A 19,578-nucleotide genomic window follows, 5' to 3' on the forward strand; every position below is an offset into this window, starting at 1 on the left:
TGTGGCATGGATCGTGGGACATTCCTTTGTCTTCTGGGCCGAGAGGAGGGCCGCAGCTCGAGCACAAGGCCAGCAGCTGGGTTTTCCGAGAGGCCAGTTGGCAGTTCGTTGGTTTGGGTATCGGGGGTTTTGGTGGGGGGATGTTTGTGGTGCACTGTTCAGGATGCTAGCGGCTGGGCACATGCCGGACTTGCTGGTCCTACATGCGGGGGGTAATGACCTGGGTCTTACGCCACAACGCCGGCTGGTGAAGTGGATGAAGCAGGACATTAACAAGTTAAGGGGCCTGCTTCCGGGGGTTATGTTAGTTTGGTCGGAAATTGTCCTGCGGCGCCGGTGGCGGCACGCACGGGATCCGGTGGCTATGGATAGGTGCAGGAAGAAAGTGAACAGCTTGATGGCAAGCTTTGTCAGGAAGGTGGGGGGTGTGGTAGTGAGGCACCTTGAGCTGGAGGAAGGGTTGCCAGGATACTACCGCTCGGATGGTGTTCATCTCTCGGATGTGGGTCTGGACCTGCTCAACTTGGGTTGGCAGGATGGTATACAGATGGCACTGTTTCTTCTAAGGGGTCAAGGTCTGAGCTTGTGGCGGGACGGGGAGCTGAAGGAGAGGAAATAGGCTCCCCAGGATGAACGTGAGGTGGAACAAACAAGTTGTGGTCATCGGTGGTTGAGAGGTTTCGAGTCCTGGAGGTGGCTCAGAACCTGGTGGGGCAGGGGTATCCGGGTATACCCCTGCCGTGGTTAATGGATGGTTGGCACTTTTACAATTGGTGGATTGGAATAATGTTGGTGTATGTTATAAATATGTATATGTGTTATTATATGGGGGTCATTGCCTTTTGTATGGTAGCCGAAGGAACAGGATGCGAGGGGGCGGAGTATGGGGGGCAATGACCCATGTTTATCTGTTAATTTATTATCGTTATTATTATTATTATTATTATTATTATTATTGGTTAATAAAGCTGTGGACACATTTCCCCATATTCCTTAGTGTCTGTGTGTTATTGGGTTAGGATATGGGTGTGGTTTGTCCTGGATTCCGACTGCCCAAAATGGTGACTATACACCTGTCATGTCTATTAGGTATTACAGAAGGTGCTACAATCATGCCTCAGTTAGGCTGCTGGACATGCTATCAGGGCTAGTGCACCGGTTTTGAAAATACCAGTCCATGTCAGGCAAGTAAAATTAATAGACTAGGTAGTAGCTAAACATTTGCAGGCTAACTATGCAAATCTATATTGTTTCTGGAGTGGAGTAACTGAGTAAAAGAACAACAACAAAAGAAAAAACATTCACATAGAGTCAGGCTGGCTAAATACGATCATGCTTATCAAATCTATCTAAACATTAACAAGTTACTTAGACTGCGCACATTTGAACACAAATAATGAGGGATAAACCTGCTAGCTAGGGATACAGGCTGCCACTGTAATGTCTACCCACTTGCTGAGCCTGGAGAGGCATGCTGATCTGAAGTGTCATAGCTACGTACATACATGGGGAAAGTAGTGCGTTAGGTCATCAGGGTAAAACTGTGTGCGGGCAGGCCAGAACAATTAGTGCTCAATATAGTTAGACTAGTGCAGTTATAACCTTATATCAGATTGCATGCTAGCTGGATCAGTGCAGTATGTTCTCATAGAAACATAGAAACATAGAATGTGACGGCAGATAAGAACCATTCGGCCCATCTAGTCTGCCCAGTTTTCTTATGCCTAGTCTTAGGCATAGTCTTATGCCTATCCCACGCATGCTTAAACTCCTTTACTGTGTTAACCTCTACCACTTCAGCTGGAAGGCTATTCCATGCATCCACTACCCTCTCAGTAAAGTAATACTTCCTGATATTATTTTTAAACCTTTGTCCCTCTAATTTAAGACTATGTCCTCTTGTTGTGGTAGTTTTTCTTCTTTTAAATATAGTCTCCTCCTTTACTGTGTTGATTCCCTTTATGTATTTAAATGTTTCTATCATATCCCCCCTGTCTCGTCTTTCCTCCAAGCTATACATGTTAAGATCCTTTAACCTTTCCTGGTAAGTTTTATCCTGCAATCCATGAACCAGTTTAGTAGCCCTTCTTTGAACTCTCTCTAAGGTATCAATATCCTTCTGAAGATAGGGTCTCCAGTACTGTGTACAGTACTCCAAGTGAGGTCTCACCAGTGTTCTGTACAATGGCATGAGCACTTCCCTCTTTCTACTGCTAATACCTCTCCCTACACAACCAAGCATTCTGCTAGCATTTCCTGCTGCTCTATTACATTGTCTGCCTACCTTTAAGTCATCAGAAATAATCACCCCTAAATCCCTTTCCTCAGATGTTGAGGTTAGGACTCTATCAAATATTTTGTACTCTACCCTTGGGTTTTTACGTCCAAGATGCATTATCTTGCACTTATCCACATTAAATGTCAGTTGCCACAACTCTGACCATTTTTCTAGTTTACCTAAATCATTTTCCATTTGGCTTATCCCTCCTGGAACATCAACCCTGTTACATATCTTAGTATCATCCGCAAAAAGACACACCTTACCATCAAGACCTTCTGCAATATCACTAATAAAAATATTAAAGAGAATGGGTCCAAGTACAGATCCCTGAGGTACCCCACTGGTGACAAGCCCAAGCTTCGAATATACTCCATTGACTACAACCCTCTGTTGCCTGTCACTCAGCCACTGCCTTACCCATTCAACAATATTGGAATCCAAACTCAAAGATTGTAGTTTATTGATAAGCCTTCTATGTGCAACAGTGTCAAAAGCCTTACTGAAATCTAGGTAAGCAATGTCTACTGCACCACCCTGATCTATAATTTTAGTTACCCAATCAAAAAAATCAATAAGATTAGTTTGGCATGATCTCCCTGAAGTAAACCCATGTTGTCTCTGGTCTTGAAATCCATGTGTTTTTAGATGTTCAACAATCCTATCCTTTAACATGGTTTCCATCACTTTCCCCACTACCGAAGTAAGGCTTACTGGCCTATAGTTGCCCGACTCCTCCCTATTACCTTTCTTGTGAATGGGCACAACATTCGCTAACTTCCAATCTTCTGGGACTACTCCTGTTATCAATGATTGGTTAAATAAATCTGTTAATGGTTTTGCTAGTACACCACTAAGCTCTTTTAATAGCTTTGGGTGTATTGCATCAGGTCCCATTGACTTATTTGTCTTTACTTTTGACAGTTGAAATAGAACCTCTTCCTCTGTAAACTCACGTGTAATAAATGACTCATTTATCCTTTTTCTTAACTGAGGTCCCTTTCCTTCATTTTCATCTGTAAATACCGAACAAAAATATTAATTGAGGCATATGGTAATTGGTGCCTGTGCGTTAGTTCAACTCGATTGGTCCAGCATTTTGGTGTCTATAAAGGCTGTAAAGGCTGTAACGTAGCTGTAGTGCACCGTCTCGAACTGCCCTTCACTTGCTACTTGTGTGTGTGATGCGATACTTAGAAACAGACAAAGATTTGCTGTGTATTAAAATGTCAGGCTTATCGCCACCGTAGGCTATACATGTCCCATTCTGGGGGAGAGTTGAGTCTAGTTTAGCCAGTTCTTAATCACATGTTCCATGGGGTGCGGGTGTGTGCTCGCCGTCGCCTCCCGAGCTGACCCCAGGGTGCAGGGGTAGTTTCATCCTCATCCGATTCCCGTAGTTGGAAGCTGTGTAGCAGTCGCTTGGTCTTCCAGTAGGCCATGCAGGCGTGAGGAGAGTGGTAGCTGTAAGCTCCGGTCGGAGTAGAGCCCCAAGGCCCCTGCGGCTCTGTTGGTGATGCTTGTGCCGTGGCGGGTCCCGCTCCAGCCCCGAGCCTGAAAGGTCCGCATCCGTGTGCCACAGACTCGGGTATGCAGTGCAGCCGGGTCTTCCCCTTTATGGGCGCTACGGAGGGCCCTGATGGTGAAACGCCGCCTGCGGCGCGTGGTCCTCCGGCGTCATGGGCGATGCTGTCGGGGTATACCCCAATTGGCCTTTGGCCCAGGTGGGCAGGTAGCCTGTATGGCGTGTGCTCCAGGTCGGAGTCTGCCCGAGCGGGGCCCGCTCGGCCCTTTCTTCTTGGCCTCCCTCAACTCCCGCACACTCCCTGGTACCTGCAGTGCCATGCGCTGCTCCAGCCTCTCCCAAAAACGCTGGAAAGCTTCATCTATGCGTCGGAGGGAGCGCTCGATCGGGTCTTCACTGAGGTCTGCCTGTGTAAGCGCCATGTGTGGTGTGGCCTGTCTGCCAAGCCCGTCCAGTATCAGGCCCGGATCTTCACGCAAAGCGAAAGGGTAGGTAAGAGCTTGTTGCTGAATTGCGTGGTCCCTGGTGCAGGCTAGGATGGACCGGGATAACCCCCACCGGTCCTGGGGGGGGGGGGAACAGGGCTCTGTTAAGGCTTAGGAGGGCACTAGGTCGCACAGAGCGGGGGATCGGCCGCCTCACCCGTCCGGCGATACTGCTAGGCCTCACTCCCGATATCCTCGGCGGACGCGCCGTGCACCCATGGGCTGCAGACCCGGGGTACCTCGGTTGGCTCCTGAGGTGAGTGTGATCAGGCTGCAATCGTTTTAGCGGTTCCTGGCTGGCTGGAGTGCTATTATTTCGGCTAGGAAAGAATATTGTGCTCGGAGCTCTCACGAGGCACGTCCAGCCTCCATGAAGCTCAGGCCCCGCCCCGAAATGCATTTTCAATGCTTTCCTATGGCGTGCGCTAATGCGCATGCGCGGCATTGCCATGCATGCGCATTAGGTCTCCTCGGCCGGTGGGCGGGATCAGTCTCGCCCACCGGGCGACGCAATGCAGAGGAGGAGTGGCGGGGGAGGAGCAGGCAGCGATGTGGGACATGTCGCTGCCTGAGGTAAGTGACTGAAGGGGTTTTTACCCCTTCAGTAACCGGGGATTGGGGGGGAGGGACAGGGGACATGCAGTGCCAGGAAAACGGATTGTTTTCCTGGCACTAGAGTGTCCCTTTATTAGAGGCTGCTTTCAAGTAATGTGAGCAAGCTCTGTGAGTTAGGCGTGTGCCTTTATGGGGATACAAATTCCACACAGGTGCAATTAATGAACACTCCCCCCAATCAATCAAGCAGCAGCAGCACAAAAGAGGGGGAAAAACCAGAACAAAGAATTTTACATTTTTTAATTTTTTTTAAACTTTACCAAATTAACAGATTAAACAAAAATAAAATACAAACCACTCTCCACAGTATACAAACCACTCCAAGCCGCGCCAACATCAGCTTAACTATCCCGCGGTAATTCAAACGTTGCCACGCTCCCGGACCTTTTGGGGGCGAGGATTTAAAGCGAAAAGCACCACACTATAAAAAGGCACCTTTTTCATTTGTTCAGCGCCCTTTTGTGGTTCATGATAGTTCCCTTTAGTGCTCTTGAGATCCTTAGTTGTATTTACTGGTATTTGACTTTTGGCTTTTCCTTCTGACTATTTTGCTCTCTAGTTTCCTGATTTTGGCTTGGTTATTCTCATGTGCCTTCTTTCCGTACTCCCCTGACTCTTGGCTATTCCTTTGACTACTCCTTGACGTTTGAGTCCGGGCATTCTAAGGTCCGGTATACTTCACTTTCTAATTTACACTCCGCGTGTAGGGGTCACTGCCGTGACATTACAATAGGGCCATGAACCTTGCATTTGTTAATTTTCATGAGCTGGTTCCTGACAACCGATTTGAGGAACTGGACCATCGTATGGACCAGTTTGCTATAGCCGTGCAAACGTTATTAGCACGTACTGCCCATGTCCAACCTGAGAAGCAAATACCTGTCACGACAGTGACCCCTTCTCGCAGAGTGTAACCTAACTATAGAACGTATACCGGACCTTAGAATGGCCGGACTCACGTTAGAGTAGTACAAATGGGATAGCCAGAGGTCAAGGGATAACAGAAGACGGGAATAACGATAAGCAAGCCAAAGTACAGGGAACCAGAGAGTAGAATAGTCAAATAGAGGAGCCAAAAGTCAAATACCAGGATAGAATACAAATGTCACAGAAATAGCACTAGGGGAACCAGCAAGAACCACACTAGGGCGTCTTACTGCTGTCAGGGCAGCCCTTTTATAGTGTGGTGTGTGTAGCCTTAAAACCACGCCCCCAAAAGGTCCGGGGGCGTGGCCGCGTCAGGACCTTGTCGGCTTCAAGCCGACGGCCGTGGCGCGCATGCGCCGAACTTAGAAATTCCGCTCTGAGTGAGCGGCCGGCGTCAGAAGTGCAGTGCCGCTCAGTGAAGGAGGACGCTGTGGTGCGTGGGTCCGAGGAGGACAGGTAAGGTATCGTGACAATACCTGCTCCTAGAAACCAGGAACCACCTATGGAAATGGTCGCAGGTCGTTCTTATAACCACGCTACATCCCCTCTTCATTATGGGGGCGATCTTAAGGGTTGTCGTGGGTTCCTAAACCAAGTGAGCATTAATTTCGAGCTCCATCCTAGAGCTTATCCGACAGACAAGTCAAAAATTGGTTATATTATAACACTCTTAGTGGATAAGGCTTTTAGCTTGAGATAACCCATTATGGGAGAACGACAATCCCATATGCGGAGTTTGTCGCTGCCTTTAGGAGAACATTTGATCCCCCAGGGAGACGAACTAATGCTGCTAAAACTCTTTTACGTATGAGACAGGGTTCTCGTTCCTTGGTCGATTATGCCTTAGATTTACACATGCTGCCGAAGTGAGATGGATTGAGCAGGCATTTGTAGATGTGTTCTTGAATGGGCTCTCTGATAAACTATTGGATGAGGTAGCTACCAGAGATCTACCGAATGTATTAGAGGAGTTAATCACCTATTTGGCTCATATTGATGAACGTCTCAGACATAGACAAAACACCAGGGAGAGACCTAGGCGTGTGCCGGAGTGTTTAGCTTTAACCTTCCCTGCTTCGGAGACAACCGCTGTCGCCCTCCCTGAACCAATGCAATTGGGAGCCACGCAGTTGTCCGAAGCCGAGAAACAATACTGACGAAGGGAGGGACTTTGTCTGTATTGTGGGAAGAAGGGGCATGCTCGCCTAGCTTGCCCTAGCAGGCCGGAAAACTCCAGCACCTAAGCCGTCCAGGAGGACAGGCCTTGGGTGTAATGTGTATATCCTCCTTCAATGACAAAAAAGATCTTAAGCTTCTTCTACCAGTTGTTATAGAGTGGGGGAGAAAGAAGGTACAGACCATTGCGTTGATAGATTCTGGGGCTGGCGAGAATTTTGTTGATCTCAGCTTCGGTCAGAAACATGCTCTCCCCTTTCAAAAGGGATCAACACCCTTGGCCATTGAGGCCATAGATGATAGACCACTGTCAATTCCTTTTATTACTCAAGAGACGAACCCCATAGTCTTAACTGTAGGTACCTTACATCAGGAAATTATAACCCTACAGCAGATAACTTCTCCCACCTTTCTGGTCATTCTTGGCTTTCCCTGGCTCTCTAAGCACAATCCTTTAATAGACTGGGAGAAAAAAGAGATTATAAAATGGGGCGAGTCATGTTTTACAGGGTGTATCACTCAAGTGAAGCCAGTAGGCCTACTTAATATCCCTACAATGAAACCTTTAACCACCCAAATACCAAAGCAATATATGGATCTCAAGGCAGTCTTTGAACAAAGGGAGGCGGAAAAATTACCACCCCATTGTTCATATGACTCTGCTATCGACTTGCTACCTGGTACTATGCCTCCTAAGGGTACCGTATATCCCCTCACAGTTAATGAAAATAAAATACTAGAGGAGTACATCACAGAGAATTTAAGAAAAGGCTTTATCACTAAATCTTCCTCCCCGGCTGGGGCCGGTTTCTTTTTCGTTTCAAAGAAGGAGGGGGGTTTAAGACCTTGTATTGATAATCGAGGGTTGAACAAGATAACCTTACGTAATGCCTACCCTATACCTCTAATAACCGAACTCTGACAGGTTAAAAGGGGCTACGGTATTTACCAAGTTGGATTTAAGGGGGGCATACAATTTAGTCAGAATCAAGAAAGGAGATGAATGGAAGACTGCTTTCAACACTCATTATGGTCACTACGAGTATAGAGTAATGCCCTTCGGCTTATGTAACGCCCCTGCAGTCTTCCAAGATTTTATTAACGATGTTCTTAGAGATTATCTACAAATGTTCGTAATCGTTTATTTAGACGACATACTGATCTATTCTAAGAACATCAAGGGACATCGTAACCACGTTGGATTAGTCCTTTCCAAATTGTTGTAATGGGCTTTACTGTAAATTAGAAAATTGTCTTTTTGATAAAGAGGGCTATATAATATCGAGTTCCGGGTTTCAAATGGAACCTAAGAAACTTGAGGCAATCCTACATTGGCCCTTACCCGTTGGATTTAAAGCCATCCAACGTTTTCTAGGTTTCGCCAATTATTACAGGAAATACATAAAGGGGTTTTCCTCTATTTCCGCTCCTATTACCTCTATGACTAAAGAAAGCAAGGAATCATGCGGAATGGAGTCTGGAAGCTAAGGATGCTTTTGAGAAGTTAAAAAATACTTTTTCATTGGCCCCCGTATTGTAACAGTGACCAAGGGACTTATGGAACAGTTTACCAGGAGTTGGAGCCCAGTTGCAGGAGATGGCACAGGAAGCAGGAACCGGGAACAGAAGCTGGAGCAGGAAAAGCAAACAAAAATGCAGTCTTGCAGCAGACAGAAGTAAACGATTAATCTGGAACTAGGTCAGGAAGCAGGCTGTAGCAGTTGTCCAAGGAATCAGGAAGCAGGCAAAATCCAAAACACAGTACAGATTAAGGGAAAATCCAAAGGCAGGGTCAGGCGAGAAGCAGAAGTCAGGGCTGGCAGCGGAGTAACAAAGTCGGTCAATCAGGCAGAGGTCAGAGTCCAGGAAATCAGTCAGTAGCAAAGCAAAGATCCGTCAGGAAACACCAAACGGGTAAAATGACAAGATACTAGGTTTCATGCAGGGCTGGCTTTAACAGCCTGCTAATGCGTTGCAGCTGACCCTAATTGGAAAAGGGCTGCAGGTGGGTCAGCACTGCTTAATCCAGGGCACGGGGGGCAGGAAGCAGAAAAATGCAAACAGAAACTGAAGCCCCCTGGTGGAAATCATGGTAGAGAACCTGACTGGGTAGCTGGAGCTGTGAGTTCAAACCCAGCCAGGTCTTTTAAAGGGGCCCCCATGCATTGCTGTCTGCAGGGCTCAGGCTGTGCCATGACACACACTATAATACACACTATAATAGCGCCCTATTGTGGTTCTTGATAGTTCCTTTATTGTATTTACTGGTATTTGGCTTTTCCTTCTGAATATTTTGCTCTCTGGTTTCCTGATTTTGGCTTGGTTATTCTCGTGTGCCTGCTTTCGGTACTCCCCTGACTCTTGGCCTTTGACTACTCCTTGGCGTTTAAGTCCGGCCATTCTAAGGTCCGGTACACGTCACTTTCTAATTTACATCTGCGTGTAGGGGTCACTGCCATGACAATAGGGCCATGCGTGCGGTTGGTCAAATTATGACTTCCAGGAAAATCCTGAACCCCTAAACCGATCTGGATTATTTTTGTATGTGTTGGTCACCCAGATCGGTGCTATAAGAGGATGTAACATTTAAGGGGGTTTATGTATTTTTAAGGTACTTTTTGGGTGTTTGGGAAATGTGTGTGTTTTTGTGCCTGGAGATAATTGAGTTTTGTACAGTCCCCAACTCAATTATCTCCCATGCACAGGGGAGGGATTATCTTGTTTTGTATGGGAGTGTCCTGGAAGCCAATGTACCGTATATACTCGAGTATAAGCCGAGCTTTTCAGCACATTTTTTGTGCTGAAAAACCCCAACTCGGCTTATACTCGAGTCAGTGTCTGTATTATGGCAATTTGCATTGCCATAATACAGACAGGGGCTGTAGGGGCTGTCAGAGCTGTAACTTACCTCTCCTGCAGCTCCTGTCAGCTCTCTCCTCCTCCGCGCCGTCCGTTCAGCACCTCGGTCAGCTCCCAGTGTAAGTCTTGCGAGAGCCGCGGCTCTCGCGAGACTTACACTGGGAGCTGACAGAGGGAGCTGCACAGACTGCGCGGAGAAGGAGAGAGCTGACAGGAGCTGCAGGAGAGGTAAGTAAGATCTCTGCAGCCCCCACAGCCCCCCCCACAGAACTGCCAATGCCACTGGACCACCAGGGAAGGAGAGCCCCCCTCCCTGCCATATATCAAGCAGGGAGGGGGGACAAAAAAAAATATATAATAATAATAAAATAAATAAAATAATAATTACATTAAATAAAAAATAATAATTACAAAAATATTAAAATAATAAAAAAAAATAATACAATTGCCCACCCCCCACCAAGGCTCAGCTACACACACACACAGAACTGGGAGAAAACTCAAAATCAGATTACAAGAGTAGTGTTGTCGCGAACCCGGAATTTTCGGTTCGCGAATGGCGAACGCGAACTTCCGCAAATGTTCGCGAACCGCCGAACCGCGCGAACCGCCATTGACTTCAATGGGCAGGCGAATTTTAAAAACAACAGGGACTCTTTCTGGCCACAATAGTGATGGAAAACTTGTTTCAAGGGGACTAACACCTGGACTGTGGCATGCCAGAGGGGGATCCATGGCAAAACTCCCATGGAAAATTGCACAGTTGATGCAGAGTCTGCTTTTAATCCATAAAGGGCAGAAATCACCTAACATTGACACCTGTCCTCAAAGCCCAGCCCTGATACACACTGACACAGAGCAGAATAGAGACTGTTCCCCCTACATAGGGTCACTTGGCAGATATGGATTGACACCTGTCCTCAAAACCCCTGATACACACTGACACAGAGCAGAATAGGGACTGTTCCCCCATACATAGGGTCACTTGGCAGATATGGATTGACACCTATCCTAATGATCCCTGATACACAGTGACACAGAGCAGAATAGGGACTGTTCCTCCTACATAGGGTCACTTGGCAGATATGGATTGACACCTATCCTAATGATCCCTGATACACACTGACACAGAGCAGAATAGAGACTGTTCCCCCTACATAGGGTCACTTGGCAGATATGGATTGACACCTGTCCTCAAAACCCCTGATACACACTGACACAGAGCAGAATAGGGACTGTTCCCCCTACATAGGGTCACTTGGCAGATATGGATTGACACCTATCCTAATGATCCCTGATACACAGTGACACAGAGCAGAATAGGGACTGTTCCTCCTACATAGGGTCACTTGGCAGATATGGATTGACACCTATCCTAATGATCCCTGATACACACTGACACAGAGCAGAATAGAGACTGTTCCCCCTACATAGGGTCACTTGGCAGATATGGATTGACACCTGTCCTCAAAACCCCTGATACACACTGACACAGAGCAGAATAGGGACTGTTCCCCCTACATAGGGTCACTTGGCAGATATGGATTGACACCTATCCTAATGATCCCTGATACACAGTGACACAGAGCAGAATAGGGACTGTTCCTCCTACATAGGGTCACTTGGCAGATATGGATTGACACCTATCCTAATGATCCCTGATACACATTGACACAGAGCAGAATAGAGACTGTTCCCCCTACATAGGGTCACTTGGCAGATATGGATTGACAAATCCCTGACAAACAGCTACCACATTCAAGGAAGGCAGCAGGGGCGCAAATGACCCACTCCCGACGCGGGAAGGTAGTGACGACAAATAACAATACAGGACTCTTTAGAGACCCTGTAATTGTAATCAGTCCACTTGAAATCCTTTAACTTTGATCAATTGGAGGGAAGTCTGGTGCAGAGCCACTGACCCATGCGCAGGGCCAGACTTAGGCCTTTGGGCGCCCTGTGCAAGAAATCTTCACCCTGTCACACCCATGTGCAAGAAATCTTCACCCTGTCATAGGGTCACTTGGCAGATATGGATTGACAAATCCCTGACAAACAGCTACCACATGCAAGGAAGGCAGCAGGGGCGCAAATGACCCACTCCCGACGCGGGAAGGTAGTGACGACAAATAACAATACAGGACTCTTTAGAGGCCCTGTAATTGTAATCAGTCCACTTGAAATCCTTTAACTTTGATCAATTGGAGGGAAGTCTGGTGCAGAGCCACTCACCCATGCGCAGGGCCAGCCTTAGGCCTTTGGGCGCCCTGTGCAAGAAATCTTCACCCTGTCACACCCATGTGCAAGAAATCTTCACCCTGTCATAGGGTCACTTGGCAGATATGGATTGACAAATCCCTGACAAACAGCTACCACATGCAAGGAAGGCAGCAGGGGCGCAAATGACCCACTCCCGACGCGGGAAGGTAGTGACGACAAATAACAATACAGGACTCTTTAGAGGCCCTGTAATTGTAATCAGTCCACTTGAAATCCTTTAACTTTGATCAATTGGAGGGAAGTCTGGTGCAGAGCCACTGACCCATGCGCAGGGCCAGACTTAGGCCTTTGGGCGCCCTGTGCAAGAAATCTTCACCCTGTCACACCCATGTGCAAGAAATCTTCACCCTGTCATAGGGTCACTTGGCAGATATGGATTGACAAATCCCTGACAAACAGCTACCACATGCAAGGAAGGCAGCAGGGGCGCAAATGACCCACTCCCGACGCGGGAAGGTAGTGACGACAAATAACAATACAGGACTCTTTAGAGGCCCTGTAATTGTAATCAGTCCACTTGAAATCCTTTAACTTTGATCAATTGGAGGGAAGTCTGGTGCAGAGCCACTGACCCATGAGCAGGGCCAGCCTTAGGCCTTTGGGCGCCCTGTGAAAGAAATCTTCCCGACGCGGGAAGGTAGTGATGACAAATAACAATACAGGACTCTTTAGAGGCCCTGTAATTGTAATCAGTCCACTTGAAATCCTTTAACTTTGATCAATTGGAGGGAAGTCTGGTGCAGAGCCACTGACCCATGCGCAGGGCCAGCCTTAGGCCTTTGGGCGCCCTGTGCAAGAAATCTTCACCCTGTCACACCCATGTGCAAGAAATCTTCACCCTGTCACACACACACACACACACAGGCAGACAGCCATACACACGCACACACACAACTGCGACTGACTAGGTTTGTCACCTCCTCAAAAGGACGCATGAGCCTACAGGCATTGCGCATGAGCGTCCAGTAACGTGGCAAAAAAATTCCCAGCTCCCCAGAGGCTGTCCTAGCACCCCGGTCATACAAATATTCATTATCATTAACAGCTTTTTCTTGTTGGAGCAGGCGGTCGAACATTAGGAGTGTTGAATTCCAACGTGTAGGGCTGTCGCAAATCAAGCGCCTCACTGGCATTTTGTTTCGCCGCTGGATATCGGCAAAGTGAGCCATGGCCGTGTAGGAACGCCTGAAATGGCCACACACCTTCCTGGCCTGCTTCAGGACGTCCTGTAAGCCTGTGTACTTATGCACAAAGCGTTGTATGATCAGATTACACACATGTGCCATGCACGGCACATGTGTCAACTTGCCCAACTTCAATGCCGCTATCAAATTTTTTCCGTTGTCACACACCACTTTGCCGATATCCAGTTGCTGCGGAGTCAGCCACTTTTCCACCTGTGCGTTCAGGGCGGACAGGAGTGCTTGTCTGGTGTGACTCTCTGCTTTCAAGCAAGTCAAACCCAAGACGGCGTGACACTGCCGTATCCGGGATGTGGAATAGTACCTGGGGAGCTGGGGGGGTGCCGTTGATGTGGAGCAAGAAGCAGCGGCACAAGAGGACTCAGCCGAGGAGGTTATGGAAGAGGATGGAGTAGGAGGAGTAGAGGAGGTGGCAGCAGGACTGCCTGCAATTCGTGGCGGTGTCACCAACTCCTCTGCAATGCCACGCATTCCTTGCTTGTCAGCCGTCAGCAGGTTTACCCAATGCGCAGTGTAGGTGATATACCTGCCCTGACCATGCTTTGCAGACCAGGTATCAGTGGTCAGATGGACCCTTGCCCCAACACTGTGTGCCAGACATGCCATGACTTCCTTTTGCACAATCGAGTACAAGTTGGGGATTGCCTTTTGTGAAAAGAAAATCCGGCCGGGTACCTTCCACTGCGGTGTCCCAATAGCTACAAATTTTTTGAACGCCTCAGACTCAACCAGATTGTATGGTAAAAGCTGGCGGCTAATAGTTCGGACAAGCCAGCTGTCAGACGCTGGGCAAGGTGGTGACTTGGTGACATTGGCTTCTTACGCTCAAACATGTCCTTGACAGAAACACATGACTGTGGGCAGATGAGCGGGAACTGCTCAAGGCGGGAGACGGAGTGGCGGATGGTTGAGAGGGGGCAAGAAGGACAGCAGTGGTTGACGTGGCTGAAGATGCTGGACCAGGAGGAGGATGGCGGCTTAGAGTAGGCGTGCTGCTTGTACTCATGTGTTGATCCCATAGGCGTTTGTGATGTGAAATCATGTGCCTACGCAAAGCAGTTGTACCTAGGTGGGTGTTGGACCTCCCACGACTCAGTTTCCTTTGGCACAGGTTGCAAATGGCATCGCTGTTGTCAGAGGCAGACACACAAAAAAAATGCCACACTGCTGAGCTCTGCAATGACGGCATTCTGGTGGTGGACACAGCATGCGTTGATTGGCGTGCTGTCGGGCTGACCCTGGGTGCCGATGCATGCTGTCTGACTGTGCCACTAGCTCCTTGCGACAACCCCCCCCTGCTTCCAACTGGTCTCCTCCTCCTCCTCTCTGTCTCCCCATCTGAACTTTCGCCCTGTTCTTCTTCTCTTCTAGCGGGCACCGACTAGTACCAACAAGCCCTTTCATTGGTTACTAGTTTCTCGAAAACTTTCATTTCACCACTAATGTGATTTTTTGGGAAAAACTGAGATTTATCTTTTAAATTTGTTAATACTAATTAACTAATAAAGGATTGGAAGTCCTCAATAAGGGCTTAAAATTCGCACCGACTAGTACCAACAAGCCCTTTAACACCTTTATAGACCTCCACAAGTTTATTCGAAAACTTTGTTTAAAGAAACATTTCAAGAAATTCCCTACTAATGAATTAAGAGAAATTGATAATGATCACTTCATACACACAAATTTAAAAGATAAATCTCAGTTTTTCCCAAAAAATCACATTAGTGGTGAAATGAAAGTTTTCGAGAAACTAGTAACCAATGATGTGAGGCAAATAACTAAAAAGAAAAAAAGCAATCTGAATTACCCTCAAACCAGAGCCCTTAGAGATCTTCAACAGGATCATAGTATTGTGATTAAGCCGGCAGACAAGGGTGGGGACATCGTTGTGTTGAATGTTGAGGACTATATGGAGGAGGTATACAGGCAGCTCAACGATGCCTCCACCTACGTCAAACTCAATGCTGACCCTACCCCAGAAATAAGAAAGAAATATACATCACTATTGAGTAAAGGTATGGAAGATGGGATCCTCAACAAACATGAATATAAATATTTAAACATATCGGTATGTCGTATACCAGTTCTTTATATCCTCCCAAAAATTCATAAGGATGCAAAGAAACCTCCCGGAAGGCCCATAGTATCCGGGATTGGTTCCCTATTAAGCAGGCTATCTGAATATATAGATAGACAACTTCAGCCTTTGGTGATATCACAACCAACTTATCTTAGGGATTCCACACAACTACTAAAAACCCTACAGAATATTCAATGGGAGTAAGACTATCATCTGGTCACATGTGATGTGGCCAGCTTATATACTATCATTTCACATGAGCTGGGCTGTGAAGCTATTAAATATTTTTTGCAACAAAGCAACACGTTTGTTGAGAACCAGATCAATTTTATTATAGATAGTATCCATCTAATCCTCACCAATAATTTTTTTTGGTTTGATGGTTCCTTTTTTCTTCAGTTAGTCGGTACTGCGATGGGGACCAGATTCGCTCCCAGCTATGCTAATTTGTTCATGTCCCACTGGGACGGCACTTTCCTTCCAGGTCGGGAGGCTATGGGGGTGGGTCTGGTCCTCTATCGCAGGTATATCGACGACATCTTCTTTATATGGAAGGGGTCCAGAATTTCCTTGGATCTCTTTTTGAAAGACCTCAATGACAATTGCAGAAATATTGTCCTGACTAGTCAAATCAGCCAAACGTCGGTCTAGTTTTTAGATCTAGAGATTTATATCTCTAACAATCATATTTCCACTAGAACTTACTTTAAACCGGTGGATGTTAATGGGTACATTGACACCACGAGTTGTCACTACGACCCGTGGTTGCGCAATGTGCCCAAAAGTCAGTTCAATCGTATTTTCAAAAACTGCAGTGACATTGAGGAATATGAGGAACAGGCAGGACGATTAAAAAACTTTTTTGTTGAAAAGAAATATGATCCGATTATTTTAGATTACCAAATCGAGGAAACTAGACAATTAAATAGAGAGTCCCTATTAGAATATAGAGACAGACAAATAATCGAGCAAAAAGAGGAACCTCCATTAATTTTGGATTATAGTGGTGATGCTAGACATATAAAATCCATTGTTCAGAAATACTGGCATATCTTGAAAACAGATAAAGGTCTTAATGACATCATTGGTGATAAACCCAAAATCGTATATAGAGGTACAAAAAATCTCCAAACTTTTGGTTAAAAACCATATAAAAACCCATACTGCTAATACTAATACCTTTAATCAAAAACATGGCTTCTATCCATGTAAAATGTGCACAGCCTGTAAAAGAACAAAATTTAAAAAAGATACACGTACTAAATTTATTTCCAATATATCCAAAAAGGAATATAAAATTAATTCTATTCTCACATGCCACTCGAGCAATGTGATATACCTCTTCTGGTGCCCCTGTGGACTACAGTATGTGGGAATGACCACGAGAACTTTAAAAACCCGCATACTGGAACACTTGGGCAATATACAGAGGGGGTATGCCAAACACAGTGTCTCTGCACATTTTTCACAATGCCATAACAGTGATCCTTCATATGTTAATTTTATTGCCATTGCCCAAAAGAAAAAAGATTGGAGGGGGGAAGACAATTTTAAAGAATTATGCAAAATTGAAAGCAGGTGGATATTCGAACTAAACACTTTATCCCCCAATGGCTTAAATTTAGATTTTGAGTTGGCTCATTGTTTATAATACATTATTTTTTACATAGTTTTCTATATACTTGTTTTACATATACTTTTTGATATATGCTTTTTACATTTATATCTATATTTATTTTTATATTTTTGGCCCTTCCACCCCATCAATCTTATTCTATAGGGGCTATATCCATATAAATTGGAGGTGATATACACCTTTAAGGCATTACATATTATGTGCCCATATGTTGTTTATTAATACACATATATATTTTTCCTTTCAGTATGTACTACTGCTTTATTGTTGCTATTTGCATAAACAACTACCGGTATGTCATTTTTCGTACTACTAATCATTGTTTATATGTATGTATTCTGCAAGATATGAAAGATGCCCATTCTTAATATGGAGCCTTTTGCATCATTTGGGCAAATGCACTAACAAACTAACATTGACATTATGCATTATGTACCTATAAGTTGTCAATCAATTAAGTCCCTCTACTATATTATTTCCGTTATCTGTATATATAACTATGTCACTTTCCACATTACAAGCTACTGCTTATATGTATGCACTTTAAGGACTATACAAGGTGCCCATTTACAATGTGGAGTTTCCAGCTTCAATTGGGCAAATGCATTGAACAGAATTAAGCCGGAAAACGAGCGCCGAAATACCGGAAGTGACGTCAGACGCCGGCCACCCGAACTTCCGCCCACGTGACCGGCAATCAGAAAAGCGGAGAATTTAAAACGGAACAGCAGCTGGATGTTTTATGCACTGATGAAAACTCGGACTGAGTTGAAACACGTCTGCATGACTGTGATTTTGTGTGTCACCATATGGGACCTGCACAGTTACTTTTAAACTTTTATTTACAATAAATGTAATATTTTTTTATCATCAATTGCTGCTTTTTCCTGCTTCTGGGGGACATCATCCAAGATTCTCCATATAGCCTTTTAAGGCACCCTTGGGCACTATATACAGAGCCTGGCATGGCTCTGGAATTCGTGAGTGTATTCTATCACTTTCATATATTTCTTTTTGTATATACAGTCTATACTATGTATCTTTTGTCTTTATAGGATTTTACTACATGGAACATCTCCCATATGTACCTGTATATATATAAGTATCATTATTTCTTATTTTATACACAGGGAGTGGTGTGTGTATTTGGCACTTGTTGCTTTTAAATACTCTATTTTATTACTTTGATTTTAGGGTGTTGGGGAACACCTTTTTTCACTCCAGTACTGTGTTTTGATTTTACTGTGTAAGCGCCATCTACTTCTCTTTTTTATTTCCAGTGTAACATTTAGCTTCCTTTGCTGATAGCAGTGAGATCACAGAAATAATGGCAGCTTAGTGACCGTCTTAAAGATCTGCCAGGAACTAAATAGTCAGTACTGACCGCTTGCAGGTGTCTTGGGGGGTTTGTGTTTGTGTTTACTCTTATCTGCTGCTCACCATCATTAATTGGCTAAGCTAAATGACATATATATGTTTTAATATTGTATTAAAGTGTTTTATTTTTCTTTCATTACATTGGAATTAAATTCATGATCTTTTGTAATAGTTATAACCCTTTATGGATCCCGATCTGGTCCCTGAACAAGCAGGGCCTGCATGAATTGCCCAATTTATTATCATTTTGCAACTCCGTACATCGGTGCCATCGTTGAATGATTGGGACATTGCAATTTAATAAAGGCTGGTTCATTATGTTTGTTTACACATCCAGGTTCCTGGTGTGACTTGGACTGAACATATCTGGAACTAACCGAATACAAGTACCAACAGGTATATCACAGCCGTAGAGAATATTGCAATATCTGCAAGTTCAATGTGTGCAAGTTGTATGTGTGCATTGGATAATAGTTCAGCTTCAAAAGAACTTCAGAAGGAAAAAAACAAATGGACTTTCAGTTATAGTTAAATTATATAGAGAACTAACTCACACTTTGCTGAGCTACTAAGAGCTCTGCTGTATATCACTTTGATGGTAAGATTCCCGTCTCAGGACATTTGAAGATCCACTGTGGTATATGATGAATACATTCAGTAAAAATCCAATATATAGGAAGTAAAACCAAAGGAAATGTGAAGGTGTAGTATGTAAATACAATTATATCTTTACAAATAAAATGTATCCTATTTAAAATTTTGAGAGCAAAAACGTGCTCTGGTAGTGCAAAGTCTTGGTGATATAATCCTCACCATACAGAAAGAGGAAGTTAGTCAGCTATAAAATAATAAATAGGACTTTAATATATCAAACAATTAATTAATTTTATTGAGAAGTAATTTTCTACCAACAGGGCTTCTTCAGACTCATGTATCCTAAAACGGAGGATTGTACCGTCCAAGTGCGATACAGCAGAGCTCTGAGTTAGTTCGCTATAATTTACTTATAACTTCATGTTGCATTAACTGTTTGTTTTTTTCTTTCTGAGGTTCTTTGAAAGCTGAACCATTATCCATTCAATTTTTAAAGTGCGTATATATGTGCACATATTGGACTATAACCTATATAATGATACTT

The sequence above is a fragment of the Pelobates fuscus genome, chromosome 11 (genome assembly GCF_036172605.1).
Source record: "Pelobates fuscus isolate aPelFus1 chromosome 11, aPelFus1.pri, whole genome shotgun sequence".
NCBI classification, from domain to species: domain Eukaryota; kingdom Metazoa; phylum Chordata; class Amphibia; order Anura; family Pelobatidae; genus Pelobates; species Pelobates fuscus.